The sequence below is a fragment of the Gavia stellata genome, chromosome 2 (assembly GCF_030936135.1).
Source record: "Gavia stellata isolate bGavSte3 chromosome 2, bGavSte3.hap2, whole genome shotgun sequence".
In the NCBI taxonomy this organism is placed as follows: Eukaryota; Metazoa; Chordata; class Aves; order Gaviiformes; family Gaviidae; genus Gavia; species Gavia stellata.
Window position 1 is genome coordinate 70,670,041 of NC_082595.1, and position 21,876 is coordinate 70,691,916.

Genomic DNA, 21,876 nt, shown 5'->3' on the forward strand with positions numbered 1-21,876 from the left:
GCGTTCATTCTCAAAGTCTCTGTTTATATTATAAAGTTGGAAGTGTAAAGAAGCAAAATGCACATGAATTGAAGAATCACAAAAGCATGAATCAATTTAGAAGAGCAATATGACTTTGTTCCTATCCCTACTGTCCTCTAAAAGCATTTTAAAAACCAAATCCAATGTTTTCCTGTAGCCAACCCTGCATATGGAAGAAAAAGAAAATTTTCTTGTTATTATACCTTGGATTATATCTATCAGATGCTTTTATGTGTGTGTGTGTGTGTGTGTGTGTGTATGCCTGTGTATTTTTAATATTTATATTCATATATACATATATGATGTTGTCTTTCTGATTGCAGATGTTCTCTCTGCTTCTTGCTATATGGTAGTTTTGCTTGTATTCTTGTCTTCCAGTAAAAACAGCACTGAATCTCTATGTCTAACCAGTGAACTCCATCTATTTTTTAAACTGGTCTTTCCTGAAACCTGCTATCATTAATGTTAGGAAAAAGGAAATCGAATCTGTTTAACTACAGTAAAAGACAAATGAACATCTTAAACACCCATGTGTCATGTCCCGCCCCCCCCCCCAACTCTAACATTGACAGCATCAATTTTATTATTAACATCACTGGCACCAGAGTGTTACTGAATGCTTGCTTTCTGCACAGGTAACTTATATGTTGGTTTGTCATATTCACAAACTAAATAATACCCAGAATTTCTCAACTGTGGGTATTATTTTATTTATTTAATCTTTGAAAAGAATACATGGATCTGTGTACATTTTCAGAAGACCCTGTTCCTTCCATCCTGAATGATCTATAATGATGTTCCTAGTGTTAAGGATAACATAAACCAAGAGCTAACTATGAAGCAAAACCTAAAATAACTGCAGTTAAAGTACTTGATAGAATCTTTACTGTTTGGGTATAGCACTAATCCAAAACGAGGTGGTAAAACCATTTATCTCTATTTCTACAAAGATCACTTGATAAATTCAGTAGAAACGTAAACAGAGTGTGTGTTTAACTGTGAATAGTTAGTTATACACTGCCTTTCAGCAGTCCAGAAACACTTATTGTTATCAACGTTATGGCTGTTTCTATTCATAAATACTTTATTTAAAATGAATTTTGCATAATTTGTATTGCCGTATCCTGTGAGCAAGTACTAAATCTTGTCTTAGTAGTCTGCATGTATGGTGCTGCTTTCTCCAAGATTTCAGCCCTTAAAGTGCTATAAATTTGTTCATTGCTAATCTATGCCTCACATTTTCTTCATCATGAGTTTTACAGACTTATTTTTGAAAAGCAGCTTCATAGGTTTAGAAACAATGTAATTTCAGGCCCCAGTGCATAAACACAGTCCATCTGATGTTTGGCAACTTTTAATAATCTGGCATACTGAAATGATAATTTTGGCTGAATATCTAGAAAATGAGACCAGGGTTCAGATATTTAAAGGCAGTTAGTAGTCTAACTTCCTATGAAACCAATATTTTTCTATTGCAATGTTGTTGCTGTTGAAAGCATTTATAAAAATGCTATAATTGCTCAAATAATATGATCAATGCATATTGGGTCATTTTGGATACTGCTGCAAAGTGAACTGAACTTAAAGTAAGTGATAACAACTGCTCTTGTCTGTCCAACAGTCAAAATGAGGGAAGTATTGCCACACTCCTACAAGTTTGAAGAACGGCATTCTGATTTGTAGGACCTTTGTCATTATTATTTTTAGTCTTCCACACAGGTACTTAAGCTCAGATGGTATCTGAAATGCTTGCAAATCTTCAGCTGAAGAATTCCAGTATTAGCTTGTAGGAGGTATATGTAACACTAATGTTAGTTATTAAAATGACATCTGCAGAGAAAACATGCAAAAGCAGCTGTCATTTGATTTGGGCCATTCTAGATTACTAAAACCCATCAGGCTGCTTGAATAACTAATAAAAAAACAGCTGATTCACTTACTATATTAGTTGCTAAAGTGCATCTGGGGATTTGGATTTGCAGACAGAATATCCCTTCAAGACTCAAGAGAAAAGATGCCATGGAGGCCAATTAACCTAGGAATAGCTGTTAATCCCTTTCAGGTCGTGTAGAGGAACAAGTATACATAAATACATGGGACAAAAGCACTTTTGATTTCACTAAGCTGCTTTTTAAAATAGTTCTTAGACAGTCATACTAATAACATTGTAGCACTTTGCATTTTCTTAGTGCTATACAAACAGCTAATTAGGTCTCAGAGTAGGTTATTGTTCTCCAAATCTTACAGGCAGGAAAACTGAGGCACAGAGCTGGGACGTATCCAGGGCCAAACACAGTGCCAATAACCAAGTCAGGATTACAGTTCTGAAATAGCTACAGTCAATTCCCCAGCTTGTATCACGTTATGTGGAGAGTACAAATTTTCAAGATCATGTTGCATTTAATCTGAAAGCTAGTTATTGACCCAGATGGACTCACCTGAGGTGCTAAACATCCAGGCCCTGATCCAAGGCAGCATTTAAGCACCTATACTAATTAAATAAATAAACAAATAAACAAACAATAGTTTTTCAAGTATTTTAAATCAGTCTCAAACAAATAAACCTGAGATTTTTTTTCTTGTTGTTGTCACCCAAGCAGGATCGGTAGCCTTGGTTGCAATCTTTTACTGTGAGTAGCTCTTTTGCAGTTGTGATGGTCACTCGTCTCTGCTGACCAACATGAAGACAGTGAGTAAAGTCAGAAAACTGCCTATCAGTTTTCCTATTCTATTTTTCATGGGCTAGATATTCCATACTGCCATGCAGCCAGGCAGGCCATGATAAAAAGCATCTTATACCACCATAGTCTCTGGAGAGGTGTCAGAACTGAGACCTTAGTCATATCAGCATGCTGCTTGCCCACATATTTTATAATTTCTTGCCTACATTTTATCTTTGATATAGCTAAGCTACTGCATAGAAAAATTAAACATTTATTTGTCAAAGAAATACTAATTCAAGGAACACATATAACTTATGTTATAGAGCATGTGATCATCTCCTGATCTTGCATAATCCAGCCATTAACATTGCTAAATTCAGAAATTCAAAATCTGGAGTTAACCCATCCCAAATCAGGAGGGTTATATATTACCTAATTATAGGTATCTAATATTTTGAGCTCTAATTTTGAGCTAATTACTCTAGGCCTCATTTGTGGGAAAAAGAAGGTACAGAGAAAAAGGTGGTATAGAGATAATTAACCTCCCCTATTTTTCAATGAGATTAATCACTCCCTCCATTGACATTAAAAAGATAATTTTTTAAACAGCTTAAATTTTGATAACCACCTTTTAAAATCCTGAGTTAGACCAGATGGTTCCATCTCGGGTGAGCTTGAAAAGAAGCAAACAAAAATACATTTGAGAATTATTTTTCTTTGTCTTCTGACGCAAGTGTCATGAACAAAGATGCTTAAAAGTGAATCATATGGTGATAAAGGCAAACTCTGTTGCACACTAATGGTGTCAGAATTTAGGACTGTGAGAAATGAAATAAATTTCAGAAAAATTAAAATAAAAGTCAGAAGCATTAACCTTACTTGTTCCTTTATTTATTTTTAAATAATTTTTAGTGAGGAAATATCATAATTTACAAAGTGAATTCTTTTTTAGACTGAAGGGTCCAATTCTGAATATTTCCAAAAAGTTCAAGGACAAAGACAGACAGAGCGAAAACTTCACCTGAATTCACTACCTTATTTCAAATTAATACTTTGCAGATAAACTAAGCCTGGCTGAAAAGAGTATATTGATTTTTATTTTTTTTTAATGAGTATGTGGTTTTTTGCTAGATAACTCTCCTTGTGGCATCTACCTTTCTTAATTCAAGCAAAAGTTAACAGAAATTTTCTCTTACACTCTCACTGTTTCCCCAAAAGTTTTTTTTCTGAAGCTTTTTGGCTCTTTGTCGAAAACCACAAGATTTCCTACTTATATTTTTAATGGCAGAAACTATTTTCTAAGTTTAGGAAAGTGTAAAAATATGGCTAGAGTTCTGAGACACAATTGTATTACAAACCATACATGGTAACAGTTTTTTTTTTTCATAAAAGGTACCAGACATACAAATACAAACTACTACTACCATTCCGAAGGACTTATGGCATGGTTGGCACCTAGCTGTAGTAGAAAAAACTTAGAGTAAGAGGGTAATTTTAAACTGCCTTCTCTTGAAGCAATACGTACAATTTGTATGTACAAGAAATATGTAATTAAGTGTCTAACTGATCATGCAAATTTGTTTAAACAATCAGAAACATGTTCCTTGACTTTCATAATGCTGCTGCTTGCACCCTTTGAAAGTAGATTTTTTTCTTTCATAATGAAACTCCAGTGCTGAACTGAAGAAATCTCTCTTTGCAGAGTACCTGTTGTAATTAATTTATGAATTTATTTATACCACTAAAACAGCAGATAAAACATGAAATGGAATATTCCTGGTTACTTCACTTTAGATTCAAATCTCTATGATGTATACTTACTCTGCTGTATTTAAAATATATATATATGTACACACATATATTGTATAATCCAATATTTCCTCCAACAACAGATTCAAAGTTAAATCCAAGAGGTATGCAATGAGTATTTTGTCATGCAGAGAAATAACAGAATATTATACTTGTGTTTACTTTATTTTCTGTGTTTGCTTAAAAATGCAGCTGCCTCAGAAGTTATTATAATCAAGGATCACCAACTCCATAGGCAGGATCTGTCTTCTACAGCTATAGAACTCCTATAAGTCTCTTGCAACATGACTTTCTAATCTATAATAGGGTTTGGCCTTTTTTTCATTTTCACACAAAAAAATTCTTGTTACAATTTTTTTTTCCTCCCCAATGGCAGTCTAATGGAGAAGGAATACTAAATCTCATTGGAAAACACCGGACCCTGGATAACAATTACATTGAGACAAATAAATAAAATGTGCAGTCAGCAACAAGAATAAGAGATCCAAAGTACACATCTCTGGCTTGTGTACACCAATCAGCCCAGAATAAACCAATGATTCTTTTTAATCCCACTTTATATGATATATTTAACTTTAGATACTGGGATTCTATTTATGGGACTCTGTTGATAACGTATATTATAATGACCAGTATTTTCTTGCTAGTTCGCTCCCCCTATCCCAGTCTAAACTCAGATTTCGTATTTTTAAATTGGTTTCTCTTATTTTCAAAAAGCCAGGGATCAGTTTATACAGATTCTAATTTTACCAGAAGTTTTATTGAAAATCAAATACCCTGGGTTTTTCCTTCTCCATAATACTATTTCAAATAGATATGCTAATTCCTTCAATCCATTCAGTAGTCTCAGCATTGAATTGAAGCTTATTGAGAATGTAGTGTTGAAGCAAATGCACTATATTAAATCAACTTTCATAACAAACAGAGAAACATTCTTTCAGTATGTTAAGCTTAGCCAGTGAAAATATATGCACAGAATTTTTAAATGCTATTAAATAACGAGCTGAGGTAGAACTACCTCTACTGCGGTAGAATGATTTCATCATGTCCTAAAAAATAGAAATAATGATTTAATATCTAATTTCTTCCCTCAATTGTAACCACTGTAACCCCACTGGCTTCAACTTATGATTTCCATAGAATTTACATTTGAATAGAGGTGTATTCCTAAGGGCCAGTTATGCTATTCTTACATATTAGCTTCTTTCCTACTTCAGCCCAGCAAAGCCACTTATGGAATAAGATATCACACCTGTTCCCATGTTGAGGATGCAAGCTCTTCATGATTTCAGGCTCACTTGTTTATTGGTAGAATTGGTGTTCTTTCTTTGGGGTTTTGTTTTGGTTTGCAGCAAGCTGCCTGTGCAGCTGAAAAGACCAATTCAGATCTGGAATTTTTTGTTGGCTTTTTGACTCTGTTTCTGTGAGAAATACCTGTCTCCATTCCCACTTAAATGTATTAATAAGATTACTACCTTGTATTCACAGAATCACAGAATCACAGAATCACTAAGGTTGGAAAAGACCTGTAAGATCATCAAGTCCAACCTTAAAAAAAAAAAAAAAAAAAAAAAAAAAAAACACCACAAAAAAACAAACCACAACACACCAAAAACCAACCCACCCAACACCACACAGCACCATGCCCATCAAGCCACATCCCACAATGCCACATCCACACGCTCCTTGAATACCTCCAGGGAGGGTGACTCTACCACCTCCCTGGGCAGCCTGTTCCAATGTTTCACTACTCTCTCAGTAAAGAACTTTTTCCTAATATCTAGCCTGAACCTCCCCTGGTGCAGCTTGAGGCCATTTCCTCTAGTCCTGTCACTAGTCACTTGGGAGAAGAGACCAACACCCACCTCTCTGCAACCTCCTTTCAGGTAGTTGTAGAGAGCGATAAGGTCTCCCCTCAGCCTCCTCTTCTCCAGGCTGAACAACCCCAGCTCCCTCAGCCGCTCCTCATAAGACTTGTGTTCCAGACCCCTCACCAGCTTCGTCGCCCTTCTCTGGACACGCTCCAGCACCTCAATGTCCTTCTTGTAGTGAGGGGCCCAAAACTGAACACAGGATTCGAGGTGCGGCCTCACCAGAGCCGAGTACAGGGGCATGATCACCTCCCTGCTCCTGCTGGCCACACCATTTCTGATACAAGCCAGGATGCCGTTGGCCTTCTTGGCCACCTGGGCACACTGCTGGCTCATCTTCAGCCGGCTGTTAATCAACATCCCCAGGTCCTTTTCTGCGGGAGAGCTTTCCAGCCACTCGTCCCCAAGCCTGTAGCGTTGTCTGGGGTTATTGTGGCCAAAGTGTAGAACCTGGCACTTGGCCTTATTGAACTTCATCCGGTTGGCCTCAGCCCATCGATCCCACCTGTCCAGATCCCTCTGCAGAGCCTTCCTACCCTCAAGCAGATCAACACTCCCTCCCAACTTGGTGTCGTCTGCAAACTTGCTGAGGGTGCACTCTATCCCCTCATCCAGGTCATCAATAAAGACATTAAACAAGACTGGTCCCAAAACTGAGCCCTGGGGAACTCTGCTTGTGACCGGCCGCCAGCTGGATTTCACCCCATTCACCACAACTCTCCGGGCTCGGCCATCCAGCCAGTTTTTTACCCAGCGAAGAGTGTCTAAACCACGGGCCGCCAGCTTCTCCAGGAGAATACTGTGGGGAACAGTGTCAAAGGCTTTGCTGAAGTCCAGGTAGACAACCTACACATCCTTACATACTAAATGATTGAGGGGGTGGAAGGAAAAGTAGGATGCCTATCTATAACTGTAAAAATTTGTTTTCAGGCACTTTCTCTACATCTTTGTCACTTCTATAAAAAGCAAACTCTTCCTCTTTTCTTATACACATTGCAGCAGAATAACAATCAAAGAGAGTAAGATAAAATTGATAGCAAGTGCCCATTGGAAGGACAAAATTTATTCCCGTGGACTTGGCTCATCTCTTATTTGAGTGCATATCTATGGCCACAACTTTTTTCTAGGTCCTGTCAGAAGATGCATATAATTTTTTTACTGGAATCAGTTCTGTCACGTGTATCTATTTCTCCTTTTCCTTCCCAACCACTAGGATTTCAGTATTTCTGACACCAGGTCTCATTTAGAAACTTTGCCTCTTCTTTGTTGAGCCATTAATTTCTTTTGTACTTTCATAAATAGTCTAGAAGTTGTAGTTGAAGCTTTATTTCCTATTATTAAGTTTATTGTGTGGAGGGTTTATTACATTTTTCATCTCAGGATGTAAAGTTACTATTGATTTGTCTAGAAATCTTCCTCCTGGCAAATTTTGGGGGATTTTTCAAAAAGGAAAGATTGCCAAGGAAGCCCAGCTATCTAAAGTTTCTGACTTTTAAAGATTCCTCTCTTTTGAATGAGGAGGCAATGTCTGCAGAGATTCTAAATAGAAGTTTCCTTGCTACTCTAAAGCTTTCTTCAGATTATTGTTGAATACTGAAAAGAAGGAAGGGGAGAAGGAATAAAGGAAACACTTATCCTTTTTCTGAAATGTCTCACACAGTGTAAGGTAGTGTCTCCTACATAAATTTTGACAGTGTCCTTTTATTTGCCTCAAAGTCTAATTTAACACATCTAATCTAGAGCATTGTCAGGCAAGTAATGTATGTTTTCAGGCAGATCACAGAAGGCATCAAGCCGGTTGCCAATTGTGGAGAAGTCTTCCTTCAGCTGGAAATTGCCTGGGGGAGATATGACTAAATATTCTCACCAGGAAAGAATTATACTGAACTTAAAAACTCACTATCCACATTTCAGAGCAATCTGACAGGGAGGATGCTTCCCTTCCTAACCTCAAATCTTGCAGTCTGCCAGGCTCTGAGCTGTGAGTAACAGTTACCACCAAAGCATTTAGAAAAAGTGTTTTCCATCACATCCCAGATCTGCCCCAGTCATTGTCTCATCTCTATTGTTTCAGAAGGAAGAGCTTTCAGGGGTCCAGGAAAGGGAAGATAATCAAAACAGAACGAGGACATATCCATCTAGTTGTGTTTTAGGGAAAGTATTGCTGAATTTGGGTGGCTGAAATGCTGAGGCGTGAGATCTGATCAGTGTCATTATCCCAGCACAGATCTGCACATCCTGTGAAGATGTTTGTGTTAGTGCTGGCATGAAGAGAGGAGATGAACACAGGGGCCCAAAAAAATTCACACAAGCAAAAAGTAAACCATCATGTTTAAAATACTGCTTGCAGGGGCTGTTTAATAGCTCCAGAAGGATCAGACTGAAGAACTTATTTAAAGGAAATATTGCATCTTTAAAAAAATAAAAATTTTCCAAATGATGTTTAGTTCACCGTTACTCTAGGTGTGTTGTTTTAGTATATCTCTTTAAAATACATGTACAGAGATTTCACCTAAAGTTTTTGGAATACTTGTGGCTATTAAATATGTGAATCAAAGCAGATTTATTATAGAATAATTAACCAGAAATTAAAGACCAGTTAAACTGGGAGGTTCTGGAAAAATACCACAACAATTATCTCATGAGAAAAAATGCTGTCTTACTGTGTCAAACAGAATCAAGAAGAAAATAATATTTTAAGTAAAATATGTATAGCATTAAAGAAAAGTGTACAGCTTCACATAAGAATCAACCATTGTTGCAAATTCTTTAGCAGGTCATTACTGCAATTCCCAGTATTCAGGAAGTGGCTAAAAAGTGGAATTTAGAGAGACCAAAAGTGCAGCTAAACCATAAAGGCCATGCAATTGAGAAAACCTGGAAGCTGACCTAAAACTGTTGCAAATCGATTGTCCTCCAGAGCCAAAGGGGAACAAGAGAAGAATATTTGTCATGTCTCAGAAATATTTCTCAGGGCTAATCAAGAAGTTAGTCCTTTACATGAGGCTACATATAACAGTAAAGCCCAATCCCTAAGCATGGGTATTGTACTGCGTTAACTACAAAGGAGAACAAACACATAAATAGTTCAGAAGGAAGACTAGATTTTTGTTTCACAGAATCGCAGAGTCACAGACTGGCTGAGGTTGGAAGGGACCTCTGGAGGTCAACCGGTCCAACCTCCACGCTCAAGAAAGCCATCTAGACCCAGTTGCCCAGGACGATGTCCAGACGGCTTTTGAATATCTCCAAGGTGGGAGATTCAGCTGCTTCTCTGGGCAACCCATGCCAGTACTAGGTCACCCTCACAGTGAAAAGGTGCTTCCTGATGTTCAGAGGGAACTTCCTCTATTCCAGTTTGTGCCCACTGTCTCTGGTCCTGTCAGTGGGCACCACTGAAAAGAGCCTGGCTCTATCTTCTTTGCACCTTCCCTGCAGAAATTTTTTATACATTGATAAGATCCCCCTGAGCCTTCTCCTCTCCAGACTGAACAGTCCCAACTCTCTCAGCCTTTCCTCATAGGAGAGATGCTCCAGTCCTTCAGTCATCTTCGTGGCCCTTCACTGGAATCTCTCCAGTATGTCCATGTCTCTCTTGTACTGGGGAACCCAGAACTGGACACAGTACTCCAGATGTGGCTTCACCAGTGCTGAGTGAGTCATTCCGTAAGTTGCGACATATTTTTATTGAGTATTTTGAACACATTAAGTCCTTTTTCAACATCTTTAGCTGAATATAGGTGTTTATTTTCCTGAGTGTGCAATATGAAATGTTTGCTAAATGCTCTTCAATTAATTATTGAGTTTTGTGCATCTGTTTTTTAAAATCTATACCAATAATGTTGTATTGTGTTTCAACTGAGCTTACAGACTAGTTTTTTTGCTTGTGTTTGTAAGGTTTTGTATTTTTTTTGGTTTTGGTTTGGTTTTTTTTTTGGAGGGTGTATTTTTTTTTTGTTTGGTTTTTTAATTAACAAATACACCTGGAAATGAGACACAATAGTGGTGCTGAATACTTTGAAAAAGGTGGCTCATTCTCAGCTGGTTTCATGGAAACTCATCTCTTTTGAGAAAATGACTCTGATGTCCCCAAAGCAAAGTGATTAGCAGGCTTGGGTAGCTAAATGTATCACAGAATCACAGACTCATTAAGGTTGGAAAAAACCTGTAAGATCATCAAGTCCAACCATCAACCCAACACCACCATGCCCACTAAATCATGTTCCAAAGCGCCACATCCACACGTTCCTTGAACACCTCCAGTGATGGTGACTCCATCACCTCCCTGGGCAGCCTGTTCCAGTGCTTCACCACTCTCTCAGGAAAGAAATTTTTCCTAATATCCAGCTTAAAACTCCCCAGCGCAACTTGAGGCCATTTCCTCTTGTCCTGTCGCTAGTCACTTGGGAGAAGAGACCAACACCCACCTCTCTGCAACCCCCTTTCAGGTAACTGTAGAGAGCGATAAGGTCTCCCCTCAGCCTCCTCTTCTCCAGACTGAACAATCCCAGTTCCCTCAGCCGCTCCTCATAAGACGTGTGCTCCAGACCCCTCACCAGCTTCGTCGCCCTTCTCTGGACATGCTCCAGCACCTCAATGTCCTTCTTGTAGTGAGGGGCCCAAAACTGAACACAGGATTCAAGGTGCGGCCTCACCAGCGCCGAGTACAGGGGCATGATCACCTCCCTACACCTGCTGGCCACACTATTTCTGATACAGGCCAGGATGCCGTTGGCCTTCTTGGCCACCTGGGCACACTGCTGGCTCATATTCAGAGAGCTGTGAACAACACCCTCAGGTCCTTTTCTTTGGGACATCTTTCCAGCCACTCGTCCCCAAGCCTGTAGCGTTGCATGGGGTTGTTGTGGCCAAAGTGCACGACTCGGCACTTGGCCTTGTTGAACCGCATCCAATTGGCCTCGGCCCATTGCTCCAGCCTGTCCAGATCCCTCTGCAGAGCCTTCCTACCCTCAAGCAGATCAACACTCCCGCCCAACTTAGTGTCATCTGTGAACTTGCTGAGGGAGCACTCAATCCCCTCATCCAGATCATCGATAAATATATTAAACAAGACTGGTTGCAAAACCAAGCCCTGGGGCACTCCACTTGTGACCAGCCGCCAGCTGGATTTCGCTCCATTCACCACGAGTCTCTGGGCTCGGCCGTCCAGCCGGTTTTTAACCCAGCGAAGAGTGCACCTGTCTAAGCCACAAGTCGTCAGCTCCTCCAGGAGAGTACTGTGGGAGACGATGTCGAAGGCTTTGCTGAAGTCCAGGCAGACAACATCCACAGCCTTTCCCTCATCCCCTAGGTGGGTCACCTGGTCATAGAAGGAGATCAGGTTGGTCAAGCAGGACCTGCCCTTCATGATCCCGTGCTGGTTGGCCCTGATCCCTTGGCTGTCCTGCATGTGTCCCTCAAGATGAACCTCTCCATAATCTTCCCCGGCACCGAGGTCAGGCTGACAGGCCTGTAGTTCCCTGGATCCTCCTTCCGGCCCTTCTTGTAGATGGACGTCATGTCGGCAATCCTCCAGTCATCCGGGACCTGTCCTGTTAAACAGGACTGTTGATAAATGATGGGAGAGCAGCTTGGCAAGCTCCTCCGCCAGCTCCCTCAGCACCCTTGGGTGGATGCCATCAGGCCCCATAGACTTGTGGGTGTCCAGGTGGCATAGCAGGTCGTTAACTGCTTTCTCCTGGATCATGGGGAGTTTATTTTGGTCTCTGCCCCTGTCTTGCAGCCCATGGATCTGAATACTCTGAGGATACCTGGTGTGGCTATTAAAAGACTGAGGCAAAGAAGGCATTAAGTACCTCAGCCTTTTCTTCATCCTTGGTGACGATGTTCCCTCCCACATCCAGTAAAGGATGGAAATTCTCCATCCATGTAATATAGTTCATGGCAGTGACTCCCCAGATTTACCACTTAAAATCCCAGGATGGGGAGTGCAATTCTTTAAGTTGAAAAAAAAAACCAAATCAAAACCCCAAACCAAACCGAAAATAAGCAACCAACCAAATAAAACCCACCACAGTTTAGAATATTCTGGCTACCTTTTTTATCACTGGCATAGAAACTTACATTATTTCATAAAATTAATACCAACTGGATTGTAATTCCTATCTGTCTGGGTTTTTTTTTCCTTCAGACATTTTATTTATTTCAGAGAAATTTAGGAGCGGGAGGTCTGACTCCTCTACTTCATGTATAGGCTGTTTATATGTTCTTATGACACCAGTACCTGGGTAGGGAGAAGAAGCCCAATTATGTGCTCTCATCAAGGAAAAGACCATAGTTTAAGGTCAGCAGGTATTTGATCTGTTTGGCCTGCTGGGTAGTCCATCAGAAAATGCATGTAAGTTACCCAGTTGTCTTTGACTTAACAACAGTAAGGGTTGTGTATTGCACCGTCAGTCCCTGGAAAAGTGGAACGAAGCTGACTGTACTTTTCTGGTTTGGTGAAAAGACCAGAGAAGCGAAGATACTGTGGCAGAATAATCAAAAGCGATAGGCATTTAGAGACAGATCCATAGGAAACCAAGTACTACTAGCTCTTCATCTTATTTGCTTGTATTTAAATTCCAAGTTCTGTGTATCCCTCTGATAGTAACACTGTCTCCTATCCAATCGACATCAGAGATACTACAGAAAATCTTCTGGTTTATTTATATTCACAAAGATACTGATATGACAATAGCTAATATGCTGAGGGGAAATACGCTTGAACATGTTTGCTGTGCAAACTATGTTGAGACTGTAAACCATGAGGCTATTTACTATCATTCAATAATTATCACTAAGATTTAATGAAAATCAATACTGCTTTGAAGCAATGAAAAAAATCATCATGTTCCAGTTCTGCACTTCACTTCATTATGAGCAACTGACATCGATACAAATTTTAAAAGCAAATTTAAAAAAAAAAATAAATCTGTCTTTAATATGCATAAAAGGGGACCATTTCATTTCCATAATTTCTGTTGCCTGTCATTATTATCAGTGTTTCTTCTATGTATAAGTAGCTATCTTTGGTGTTCGATTAGTGCTTTTTCTGAATATATTTGAAGTCACTGATATGTACTTAGAAGCCTTGAAAGAGCTCTCCATCACCAGAACAGGGTTTTCCTCTTAATATTTCTTCATCACTCTCATTAACACATTGCAGTTACAAGGGAAGAATAAACCCCAAAGCATTATCTAAATGCAGTTCAGCCAACATTACAGAGATCTATTCTATTACTTAATATTTTTTGCTGTACTTGCTGAGTGTTTTAGATACTGACATTTTAAGCTTTGTAGGGAGAAAAAAAAAAGAGGAAAAAGGAAGAAATTAAATTCCTTTTATATTTTGGTTAATATTAATTCTCTGCACCTAAGACATGGGTGATCAGTTTCAGCATGGGTGTTCGTTGGCCTGCCTTCAGAACACAGATACACATAGCTCACCAAAGCTTGTTTTACATATGTCTTAACTTTAATAATAACTGAAGATTTTGCAAAATTCCAGGACATATGGTTCTCTATCACAGCAGGTTCCCACAATGTCATGTTACTAAAAAATACTTATTTCACAAATGTAAGCCAAGTGTGTAGAAGGATAATTATCTTGTCACCTTTCCATGTTAATACCAGATGAAATGATATATTTCAAAATGGAGGCATTTGTCAGTGTTTTGGGGATCCCATATGAACAGACTAATTTTGCAAAGCTGAAACAACGATCTAGACATGCTTTCTCTATGTTTTGTGCGGTGTATGTGGCTGTGCTTTATGGTATTCCCACCACAAACCCTATGCCAAGTCCTGAGCTCATTCAGAGTAGACAATGTAGTCCTGCACTGACAGGAAGATTGTTGCCTCATTAGTCTGCAGTCCCACATAAACTTGCACACACATTAACCAGAAGACTCAGCAGGCAACTCCAGTGAAACCACTGAAGTTGTTCGCAGAGCATAAAGATAAACAGATGGGTGAATATTTATAAAACTGGGATCTTAGAAGTTATGCCATTTTTGGGTAACGTGACAAGGTGATATCCTTTCCGTTCAGTCGCACGGAGGAAGTGTCAAAGACTGTGTGCTTTATGCAACATTGACTGATTATGATTTTATAGTATGTTTGTTATTCTTTAAAAACATAGGGATAGCATGGAGATGAATCAAAGCTGAATTTGTACGTTAAAAAGAAAAGCACTCATTAGCAGAAAGACTGCTGTCTATGTTCCCTGCCAACTTCCAGCTCTCTATCCACCTAGGAGGTTTCACCTGAAGTCTGCACTTGGTGTTACCAATATGTACTTAATGCTTTAGGGAGCAGAAGAAATGTTTTTTGGAGTTGATAAAAGAGGAAATAACTGTGGATGAGACTGAATTATTGGTAGGATTATTCAGGAACAAGCAGAACTAATGAATTTGTTCCAACTGGGGTTTCCAGGCTACAGAAGAAAGTGGAGGGAATTGATCCCTATCAGATAGCATGCTGGAAGAATTATCAAGAGAATTTGTCAGGAGACAATATGTTAGCAAATGAAAAAATATAAAAATATAATATATGTCCAAGTGTCCTTGTATAATCTCTGACAACTTCTAAATAACACAGGGGAATAGATTTCCTTATACTTCAGAATTCAAAACAGTTGTTGAATTCTGTTTGTTATTAGGCTTTTTTCTTGACCAAGGCAAAGAACTCATATAAGCTTCTAGAAAGAGGCAAGACAGATTAATGTCACAAATGTTATCCAATATAGTGGTACCACTAACAATATTAGTGCATGACAATATCTTGTGCCAGGAAATAAACAGCATCATGTGTGGAGAAATTACTTTAAAACCAAGCTGCATTACATTGTCTCTAAGAGGGGGGAGGGTTAGGAGACAAAAAAGCTATAACTCATTCTTTTTTCAGTGTGAATTTTAATCTGACCAGACTTCTCCAGAGTTTTTGAAACATTAAGTGAACTAAAAATTACTTCTTCCCCTTCCTTGCACATAGCCACTAGTCAGTCCTACTGCCAATGCGTGGGAACCTGTACAAAATACACAAATTTTAATTGAAAAATTTGATTTGTCAAAGTTAAAACAATTCAGGACTGAAAGAATAGATTACATTGTGTTGCCTCAAATTGTTTGGAAAATGGCTGAATGAAATATTCTAAGTTGCTGCTTAGAAATGTTTTTTTCATTTAATTATCAGAACAGTTTCTTTTAATGTTGAAATCCAAAGACATTCTGAAAAAAGTTGACTTAATCCCACTAAAGATCTGTTTGGGTTCAGTTTCTTTCATATTTTGGCTCCTTTTTTCTACTTTTGGTTAAGAACAGCAAAGAATTTAAATCTCCAAATAACTCAACAGATCAGAAGCATTAATTCCTGCCCAGCTCTACCCACTCCAGCCTATACTTTATTTAGCTCTGTGGTACAGATATAAGCACGAATTTGTTGCAAAAAATTCCTGGAGCAATCACATGTCAGACAAAACAAAACCCCAACATTTACTCTCAGCTGGTGAAAACCAACTTATCTCCTTGTATTTGTGAGGAACTGTACTGATACAGCTGAAGATACAGCCAAATACGTTTCATGTGATTGGTGTTTAAATTCCCTGAGCTGCAGTTATGTTCCTGAATTCAGAATTTGCCCCAAAGTACATGGTATTCCCTGTGTGGTTTTCTACAAAGTTTGTTATTCACAACTTGTACAATAGCATAGTATGTGTCATATTATCCAATGTTTGGGATCTAACCCACATCACACAGGAAAGTGAATCTCCCTGCTAAGAAATACCCTAGCTCTCAGAGGTGCATGTCGTCTTTCTTCTTCACTTCAAAAGCAAATAATGAGGTGGGCAAAAAGGCTGAGTGTTTCAGAGGCCATACATTCATCTACATATTGAAGGGAGATCAGCTTAGTACCCATTTTCTTAGGTTGTTCACTACAAAGTGAAATCCTGACATGCAAATTGAATTCTGACTCAGGAAAGCACCTCTTATTAGGTAAGCTCTGAAACCAGAGATTTTTTTTTTTTTTTTTTTTTTTTTTGTCAGGGGCTGGGAGAGACAGGTTACTGTTTAATTTTAGGCACAATTTAGCACTAAGAAAGTTCAGCGTGTTCCTAACACAGGGAACCTCCCGTATGAAAACAGAAATGAAAACCAACATAACAATAAGAAACACTGAAATGGACCATCCTATTGGTAGCCATCAGGTGCACCACCCTCATCTGGTGATCTGAAGAATTCAGGTGAACTCAAGCTAACCTACAAAAACATCTCCATGAGCCCCAGATTACAGGAAAGAAAGGTTGTGCGGGGAAGCCTCCCGTAATACTTCCATTATCCAAAACATATGTGACTCTTGTTTTAACACCTTTTTAAAACAATACCCCTTTTACGTGTCACGCTCAATAAAACACTTGTTCTCCAAAACTCAGAATGTATTAGAGAAATAAGGAGAAATAAAAGCCACACTTTTTATCATTACATTTTTATTGAAATTTAAACACCCAAGTGAAAGAGATTTACATAAAAGAATTTGACCTACACGATATACCATACATGACTGAAAATTGCTTTGCCGTTCTTCATAAAGTCTCAGCTTGACTGGCAGATAGAATGTAAAAGCAATATGTGAGCTCTGCTTTCATTTAAATTTGCGCTCTCATGTGTCAAGTAGTATTATATATTTTTGTTTAATATTTTACAACAGCAAGGACATTCGTTCAGTATCCTTCTAAAGAATAACCCAACATATGCCAAAACAGACAGAATTTTGGATTCTTTACTTAACCCTTATATAGTCATGCTTTCAGAGACTTAAAATGTACGCGGAAGTCAATGGGGATACTTTTGCTGAAAGTCATGGGGATCTGGATAATAATTTTGAACAGGGTTTTATTGATTTAAGGAAACTTTTAAAGCATCTGTAGACTTCAAAGGAGTCGGGCATCTAATTTTCCTAAATAAAATTTGGAAACCCATTTTTCCTGACACAGAGGTCCAAGTCATAAAAGCTATTATACTTGTTTCATACCAAAAGTATGATCAATGGGATTTCATCCCATATTTATCCCCCTATTGCTTTCAGTGTGATAAACAGATAATAAGTAAAAATTTCAAATTTCCTTCAAATTGGGAACATAATGTTTTTTTAAAAATAAAATAGATCATTTCCTTCAAAACATCAATTCACAAAAATCCCTCTTAAGTTAGATTTTTTCTGTAAATGATAAAATTAGAAAGATGTGTCATTTCCAAAGTTTGTCTGAAAAATATCAAGGCTAACAAAAATTTCAGTCCACTTTCTACATGTAATAAAGGTGATTGCCAGAAGAAAGCTGAACTAAGCTACAAATCTTTCCCTACGCTGTTCCAAGACTTCCAAGTAAATAACAGGATGAAAATGCAGCAAGGAATGACCCAACAAGCTGATATGTGTTCAAACTTCTCATAGATCTGGATATATGCAGAAGCTGGCATGCCAGGTAAAACCAGAATAAAATAAGAAGTATCTTGAAGGTGGTTGCAATGAATGAAGTACAACATAAAGCTTCCCTCGGTACCACAGACAACCATAAAAGAATCCATAATTATGCAGGAATTGTGCAGAAACCCTTACATCTTTGATGTTTTACTCAACAAAATTTATTTGGTGTGACAATAAGCATATTGAGTAAGTGGGCTAGCTTTTTTATTCATTTCTGGGTAACAGTTTCATAAGTTGGCTATTGACAAAAGTGAAGACGTCCTTCTGAAAGGTAGCCTCTGTCAGTCATCAAAACCAAAAACTATTCCTAAAAGTGGGGGAGAGACATTTGTATTGGAATAGTGGTGAGTGAATATCCTCCAATAAGAGCAACAATAAAAAATCTTACTAACCTGGGTGAAACAGAAAAAAGGAAACTAGGAGAAATCTGATGTAATGAAGTTACCCCAGGGGAAAAAAAGAATAGTTCTGTAAGAGAAGCAGGGATGAGCCACGAAAGTACTAATAATCATTTCTATGGACAGTGCTGGAGAATGTGAAGATAGGGCCAAACAAACGGTACAAGAGCGAGCAGGCAGGACAGAGACCTACTTGTAAGTTGCCAAGCTTCATCAGTAATGAAGCTGCTTGGAGGTGAAGCAGGAACAGAGGGGAGCAGAACTTGCTGCAAAGAGCCTTTAAGAGTTGAGCCACTTCAAGCATAGCCTTGGAAATAAAGCTAAAAATGAACGTATCATGAGAGAGCAGAGAGAAAAAGAGGCACTGGTGGACAATAAAGAAAAAGAAGCACAGAAAAATATGTAGCATTTTCTGAAATATCAGCGTTGAATCATTATGTTTTGATTGGTGTGTTTCTATTGAAACTGTAAATATTTTAAATTATAAAGTTTTGCATTTTAAAACTGATGAAATAATATACATATAAAAACAATGTACACTAGTAAACTGCAAAAATTATAATACATGAAGAAATAAAGTCTAAATGTTTTAAAAATATAACATCACAATAAAAATGCACACATGTATGAATATGAAATAATAATCCCAAACTGTAAAAATTATATACTTGAAAATATTACTAAAAATTGGAATGTTATTTTTTTTAACATTTTCGCATCCAATTTTACTGTGAAATTGCCTTATTTGACCAAATATTGTAATATGAGTAAGACTACATTTTTTAATAGAAAATTGTTTCATTGTATATTTGCAATCCCATTAATAATGTCTTTTCTTAAAGTGGTGTTCACTTAGGAGGTCAAATAGGGATTTAAATACATAATCATGCGTTGTGCATCTTGGCATTTAAAGTCAAGGTTATGAGAAATCTGTTTGCTAAAAGAGTGGAGTAGCCACATCTCATGAACCCTGAAATATTTCATTTTCCTGTTATTTCAAAGTTTCAGGTTTACTGTTCATAAATGGCCCCCCACTCTACTTTGAATTGCCTGTGGGGTTTTTTTGAGCAGGGGTAACAACAATTTAGAGTCAACTATTGAAAAACAAATCCTAGCATAAGTTCTTCCATTCAGCAGTAAAAAAGCAGTCAAGAGAGCAGTCTGCTTGAGTACATCCACATAAATGTATTGATTCTTTTTCTGTAGTGCTCACCGCTACCACACTAAAGTGATGCACAAAAAGGTTAGAGTCAGCCTTCACAAGGTCCTTTCTAACTAAGTCTGAGACAGGGAAGTTTGACTGGGCTCTCTCTCTTTAATGGGTATTTCATCAGTGAATCTTGCCTTACAAATTGCCAAGTCTTTGTTTGTTCCTTTAGTCTTTATAGTCATTGTTTGGACTATCTGTGTGCATCTCTCTGTGTGAAATATTGTAGGGTATTGGGAAAGCTTGTCTTTAAAAGAAAAAAAAGTATTATGCTCAGTGGTATCATCTAGACAGTGAGTCTCTGTGTCTGCCCATCATAGCCAAACCCCTATAATCCCTGACTCTTTATATGTGTATCTCTTCTCCTAGCCTTGTTTTTTGTTAGTTGCCATGCTCCAGAGGATCAAAGCTGTCTTGATGGATCACAAATACAAAGCCGTATCTAGGTAAAAAAGTTATAAAAAGCTACATGATGCAGGTCTAACCCAATCATTAGTATGCCTCACAGGTTGTCCTGTGAGCCATAGCCCTAGAGGCTATCAGCTTGTCATGGTCTCAGCTGAAAAGCTTGGGATCAAATTGCTGAGACTTAGGCATTTAGCTTCTGAGATCCCCTGGTTTGTTTCCCAACCTGTCAGTGAATATTGTGGCCTTCACATAAAAGGAATGGATCTGAATTCGAATTACTGTGCACCCCACATGCTTGGATCTGGCTTCTTTCAATTTTGAGAAATAAGTAAATTATCGTTCCATATGTACTATAATCAGACAGAATAATACCGTATACACTTCTTGTATCTTCACTTCCCATATACCCTCATGAAATTCAGTGCATGCTTTATACCATTTCCCATCAATCCCCAGTACATTGTCCAAAAAGGTGTCTAATATTTCAGAAGATCAATAACTCAGTGAGACTGAGTTTTGCATATGCCAGAGGGGCAGTTGTTAAGGTTTGACCTTGGTGCACTGCTATGAGAAGACTGTGCGCTGCAACTGCCTGGGTTCTTCCTATGCTATTCTTGTACTTCTTTTACTATTCCTATATCATTCCTATACTTGCTATACCATTTACTGTTACTTCCTATATTATTCTTATACTATTCTTTCAGTACAGACAAATAACAAATATTAGGATCCAAATCTTATATTTTCCCTGGAGTTTGCTTGATAGTAATTTCTCAGCCATTTTGGAAGAGGTACATAATGACAAAACACCTGGAGAGATCTGCTAAAATAACTGTTATCCTTCTGAGGAATGATTGGACCTCTGCATTGTTCAATCCCCATACAAAAGGTGGGAAAGGAGATTTACCAGAGGGAATCAGGGGGTTAATTTTTCTTTTCTCTCCTCGTCCTCTCCTATTAACACCTGCTTGTTTCTTTCCATGTCACTTCTGCTGCCTGCAACCACATCACTGTGTAACTCCCTCCTTTGAGGTCAAGGACTTGTCTGCCTTGATATAAATATTAATAATTTCAGTTCTTTACAAAGAATGGTGTATACATTGGGTGAGGGATTTTTTAAAAGCCAAACTCCTTAAAAACTGATGATCTCAAGGGACAAAGCATTGTCTAGTAAAAAGAGTGGAACTGGAATAGACGACTTCTAACCTCTGCCATTGAATTCTTCTTTGACACAGAAGTAATTTAATTCCTGTGATGCAGTTTACCCACTTGTAGAATTAGTCTAATAATAATTACCTGGCTCACGGCAAGTTCCAAGACTTCATTAGTGTTTATAAAGCACTTCGTTTGTCAGGTTTGAATTCTTTGCCTCAAAACTCTGCATAGTGGGAAAGCAAACAATGAAACTGTTAATTATTACTAAGCAACTGGTCAAATAAAACAGAGTTCTTCATTAACACTGATAGCCTTTCTCTGTTTATCTCTTTGTGTATAAATGCGCTGCATTCTATCAGATCCTAAATTTCAAAAAACTATTCAAAACCTTTAACATGAGAAAGTGGAGCTGAAATTACCTCAGAGTCCTCAGTTTTGGGAGGGAGGCAGAGAAAGGATAGGTGGCAAGGAAGTTTATGTGATATAGAAAAAAGGAATGTATTCACTAAATTTGGTCACAAAAATTACTCCTCTTCTTATTCTGTTGGCCAGAACACTGGGATGATAATGTGACAATATGTTCTAATTTCATCCAAACCTTCTCTGGAGCTTTTCTTGCACTGTTTGAATTCTTTGCGGCACCTATTTGTTATTTCAGTAGGCACTCTAATCTGAACTACACTAAATATTCACAGCATGACAGCTCCTTCAGCCTTTGTGTCCACAGCTGAAATCTCTGTCTCTCAGGGAGCAAATAAGCCAAGGGTCTCCCCTGCATATATTCTCAGCTGATTCTTAAACTGAAAAATAAATTTGCACTTTAAAAGCTAGATAACATGCACTCATGTGCCTCATGACTC